Source organism: Herpailurus yagouaroundi, unplaced genomic scaffold (genome assembly GCF_014898765.1).
Source record: "Herpailurus yagouaroundi ecotype Mexico unplaced genomic scaffold, PumYag 253, whole genome shotgun sequence".
Lineage (NCBI taxonomy): Eukaryota > Metazoa > Chordata > Mammalia > Carnivora > Felidae > Herpailurus > Herpailurus yagouaroundi.
Window position 1 is genome coordinate 5,926,402 of NW_024412470.1, and position 5,586 is coordinate 5,931,987.

Below are 5,586 nucleotides of genomic sequence, written 5' to 3' on the forward strand. Positions count from 1 at the left end.
AAAGAAAAGAAAAGAAAAGAAAAGAAAAGAAAAGAAAAGAAAAGGTAATTAGGACACAGACACACAGGCACAGAGGAAAGGCCACGTGATGACACAGCAAGGAGGAGGCCATCTGTAAGCCAGGGCAAGAGGCTTCAGAAGAAACCATACCTGCCAATACCTTGATCTCAGATTTCTAACCTTCAGAAACACAGCTCTGTTGTTATAACCACCCTAGCAAACTAATACACTGCCTACCATCAGGAAAAAGGCCAGTGTGCCTTCTCTGATTCCTTCCCTTCGACATTGTCCTAGAGGGTAGAGCCAGTTAAAGAAAAAGAAAAAAAAGTTCAGCATGGGAAGGAAAACAATAAAACTATCAATCTGCAGATGACAAGATCGTCTACATAGAAGAGTCTGTGAAATTTACAAAAAAAAAAAAAAAGAAATCAGAATTATTTTTAGCGAGGTTGTCATTTACAAAATTGACATACAGAATTCTGCTCTATCTCTATACACTAGCAACAAAAAAAGGCTGAAATTGAAATTTCAAAGCACTGGGCAGCCTGTAAGCCCCATTCACTTTAGCAACCAGCCAAGCTAAGAGAAAGGGCAACTCTGGCCTCACTTCTCACTCTTTATAGACAACTCCATTTGTCACCAGACCTGGTCTTTCTTTGTATTACTTGAGGGGTTATAATAGTGGGTCCCTGGGAGGGAAGACACACGGCTTGGGATTTCCTGTGGGAATCTTTGCTTCTATTACCTTTAAAAAATCTCACAATTAGGGGCGCCTGGGTGGCGCAGTCGGTTGAGCGTCCGACTTCAGCCAGGTCACGATCTCGCGGTCCGGGAGTTCGAGCCCCGCGTCAGGCTCTGGGCTGATGGCTCGGAGGCTGGAGCCTGTTTCCGATTCTGTGTCTCCCTCTCTCTCTGCCCCTCCCCCGTTCATGCTCTGTCTCTCTCTGTCCCAAAAATAAATAAAAAACGTTGAAAAAAAAATCTCACAATTAAAGAAACGGGGTAGTTCACCTAAATCCTTCGGTTATCATAAAAACCCTTATGTTGGCCTTGCACAGACTCTAAGGCATCTTCACATCTACCATCACACTTAATTTCACAACAGCCCTATGGGAGAGGCTGTACAGAAGTCATTGTGGCCGCTAAACAGATGGGGAACATGACAGTTCTGTTGACCCACAAAACTGGAGAATCCAAGGGATGTGTCTGACTAAAAGCAGAGCTGAATCCAAGGTTTCAAATTGCATCACTTGGGTGTCCACTGTCCATCTCAGAGAAGTTAAATGTTTTGCCCAAGGTCACGCACTTCATAACTAGAAAGACCAGGACCTGAACAGTGGTCTCCAAACTCCAAATCTAATGCTTTCTCATAGTTTCTTGTGTTGAAAAAAGAAAGAGGCCAGAAGTCCTCTGCTCAGGACTAATTATCCCCTGATCTTTATTCCCATACTCCTTTTATGGTTCATGCCACATTGCATTATAGCTATTTGCTAATGTATCTGTCTTCTGTGCTCACGAAGGCAGACACTGTCTCTTTCACTACTCGATAGATGTCTTTTAAATTATCATCAAAAAAAATCACTTATTGTTTGTCTCAAAACATACTCTAACTCTCTCTCTCACACACACACACACACACCCACCCACGCGCACACACACACACACACACAGAAAAAATTTGGTGGAGCTTAGAAGAGAAGGCCACAGAATTGGCTTTTGCTAATTGTGGGTTATAGCCTAAGCCAGACAATAAGAGACAGACATGATGGGCACAGTGAAATTTCACAGGACAGACATGAAGAAGACGTGACCAATGAATTAACAAGAGGGTGAGTGAATCAGGATTTTGGCTGCCAGTCATTGAGGAAGAAAGCCCAGCACAAAAAAAAAAAAAAAAAAAAAAAAAAAAAAAATTATACTAGCTCATAGACCTGAAATAACCAAGAGATATATCTGACTAAAGACAAGGCTGAGTCCAGAGTTTCAAATTATATCCTTTGAATGTCCAATGACTATCCCAAGCCTGAAAGGTCAAAATCTGAGCTCCTAATCTCCCTCCAAAATCTGCTAATCCCGTATCTTCTACATCTCAGTAAATGGTACCCTCAGTGGTTCCACCATTCAGTCATTCAGGCAAAAATCCCTAGAGTCATTCTTGACTCTCTTTCTCTGACCCCCACATTCAATTATTCACGCTGCTGTGGCCCCGCCATGAAAACCCATCCTGAGGGCAGCCTTTTTTCTACCTGTCCTGAACCAAATCATCATCATCCCTCGTCTAAAGAATTACAACAGCCCTTGCCTTCCTAGGGCCAATGCTCAACACCGCGAGTGATCATACATGATCATATATGACAAGTGAATCATATCATGTCACTCCTCTTCTCAAAACCCTTCAGGGCCTTCTTCTCTCTCTCTCCACAGAAAAGCTAAAACCTTCACAATGCCCTACAAGCCCCTACACAATCTGCTCCCCTTACCCCTCTGACCTCACCTCCACTGTCCCCTCACTTAATCTGCTCCAGCCCCACCGGCCTCCCTGCCCTTCTTCAAACACGCAGGACATGCACTCACCTCAAGGCCTTTCCATTTACTCCTCCCTTTGCCCAGATGCACTTCCTCCAAATACCCTCATACCCTCCAGATCTGTACACAGACATCATTTTCTCAGAGAGGTCTTTCCAAGATACTCTTGCAAAATTGCAACAATTCCTATCACCACCACCCAATGTTCCCTACTGTCCTTCCTCATTGTTTATCTCCACAGCACTTATCAAAATGCTACACAATTTGCTAAAGTGTATTGTTTAACACCTGCCTCTCCCTACTAGAATGGAAATTCTTTTCTCCGCTGGTGGACACCAGTGTGTTCCATGCAGAAATGGTGGACTCTTGTCTCTTCCCCCTTCGTCTGCATTGAGCTCTGTTATCTGAACCCCAGTTCTCAAAAGGTTCCCCCTCAAAAAAGACCCTTTTAGCTTTTCCCAGTGTTCTCTTTACCACTTAGGATCAGACCTTGTCCTGGAGCCAGACTGCAGAGCATGATATGATAGTGTCCCCTGTTGGGAAGGCTGAAGACACCCTCTTGCTGTGGGCCACCAGGTGCCCACAGCCAAATTCTTTTCCTCTTCCTTCAGTCAAAATGCAGAAATTCTCAGGCATATCATCTCAGCCAAATAGGCCCAAAAGATACATGTGTGTCATCATGGGCCAGGGTGGGGGTGGAGGGGCAGAAGGAGATGTCAGCCTCCTGGCCTAGCATCAGCTTGGGCTCAGTTGGGACTGGACAACCCAACTGTGAAAAAGACGGCTGGTTGGCCAGTGATATCCATTCTGCTTCCTTTAATAACAGAACTCCTGAGTTTTAGCCACCGTCAGTGGGGTTATGTGGACAAACTCTGACCAACGGCATGTGAGCGGAAGTGATGTGTGACACCTACAGGTCGCATCCCAAAAAAGAAATGTGCATGTGCTCTTCCTGACTCTGTTTTTCTCCCCTCTGGTTAAGGGAAATGACAAGAATTCATCATCTGCTTTGGACTCAGAGCTGGAAGTTCTACACAGAGGACCCCTTTGCTTCCCTACAAGTCCTAGACCACTTCCCTCTGAGCTGTCATAGGCGGAAGAGATAAAGTTCTACCACACTTGAGCCACTGTACTTCGGGTTTTCTTTGTTACGGCAGCCTGGCTGATACATTCACTAATACAACGATCCCACCTACAATGTCTTTCTTGCCATAGAGTATTTCTGGATCAAAGGAAGACAATAGAGACTTATGAGAAGAGAATAGAGGGAAAATTAAAGACTCGACATTCCAGATCCAGTTCTGCACAGAATGCTGGGCTTCTGATAGCCTGAAACGTAGAGCTGCTATTTGTATGGGTATAAAGGAATGTCAAGACAAATTGCTTATAGGCTATCACTAGCTAGTTTTTTTTAAAGATTTATATACAGTTGACACTTGAACAACACGGGTCTGAACTGCCTGGGTCCACTTATATGTGGGCGTTTTACACTACAGTACTTACTGTCAGTGCATTTTCTCTTTCTTATGATTTTCCCCCCAATTTGTTTTATTCCCACAAGACAGACAGGGGTAGGGGCAGCCTGCCACCATCTGGACAGAGGACCTTCCTCAGGCAGGAGGTGCAGCCCGGGCCCTCTGATGGCCCCATCAGTGAGCTGGTTTTCAGGCAGGCTGTCATGAGCGCCAGCTGGAAGGCTCCAAGGGCCGGAAGCAGTGGATTCGGGGGCTGGGTGGGGAGCACATTTGTGGAGCTACAGGTGGCTGGGCGAGTCCTTCTCTATTCCCAGGAGCTCCTCCGTGGGACTGTGCCACCTCACCAAATAGCCGTTCTTATCAAACAGAACTTGGTGAAGTTCCATTTAACGGCATTTCTCAGGATGCCCCATCCCTTGGGCTGGACCTGTTTGTTCCCTTTCACGGTGAGGGGAGTCGTCCCCACTCTCACAGATCTTGCAGCTCTTACCGAATTTGATAGCCAGCCTCAACTCTTTGATTTCCGCATCACTCCCTGGCTGCGGCCTCCTGAACCGGTTGCAAGGGAAGGCCAGGCTCTGTAAACTACTAAGCATATTGCACATGCAGGTCGACGACTTGAATATCGCTCATGTCTGTTTTGCCTCGTTGCGAAGCCACTTTGGTGAGGACGCAGATGAAGCCCTAAACGTTATCCCAGGTACGCGTCCAGGTCAATCAGGCACCCTTCCACGTCCTTGAGTGACAACTCGTGCATGCAGTGAGCAAGTGCCAGTCATGGCTCGGGGGACATAGTGTTTGCTAAGCCGGTGCCCCAGGGCCCTGCACAGCAGCCCTGACTCCCTTCCTTATAATTTTTCTTAATAACCTTTTTTCTCTAGTTCGCTTTATTCTAAGAATACAGTGTACAGTATATAAAATACACAATATGTGTGTTCATGCACTATGTTATCAATGAGACTACCAGTCAACGGTAGGTTATTACATTTTTGCCAAGTTAAAATTTATATGTGGATTTTCGACTGCACGGGGAGTCAGCGTCCCTAACCTCTGTGTTGTTCAAGGGCTAACTGCGTATGCAAGGTTTACAAGCATAGAATATTTTGGGGGAAATACCAATGAAATTAAGAGCGGCTGGCTCTGGAGATAGGAATTGACAAGGCAGGCGGAGGGCCGGAGGACGAAGACTTGAATCTGGTGCCTTTCGAAGGTTATCATTTGCCACTATTCAAAAATAATCATATTTAAACCTTAAAAAAAAAAAAAAAAAAAGGTGAACCAATCCAAAATAATGTGCTAGAGATGGCTAGAATTTCAGATATTAACCTCAAAGGAATGAATTTCACCATCTTTGGGTGACACAGCCCACAGTCGGACACTGAGGGGGAAAAAAATGCAGTATCTGTTAAAGCTATTGTTATCAACAGATGTGAAAGAAAAGTTGCTTTTGGAGGTACACACCCATAGCTTTCAAATAAGGCGCAAGAAAGAAGCAGAGTTTTCCCCAGTGTATTCCGTGTCTGTGGCAGGAGAGGCAGGAATTGGCAGGAGTCTAGCATCCCTGAAACTCCTACCCTCGCCCCAG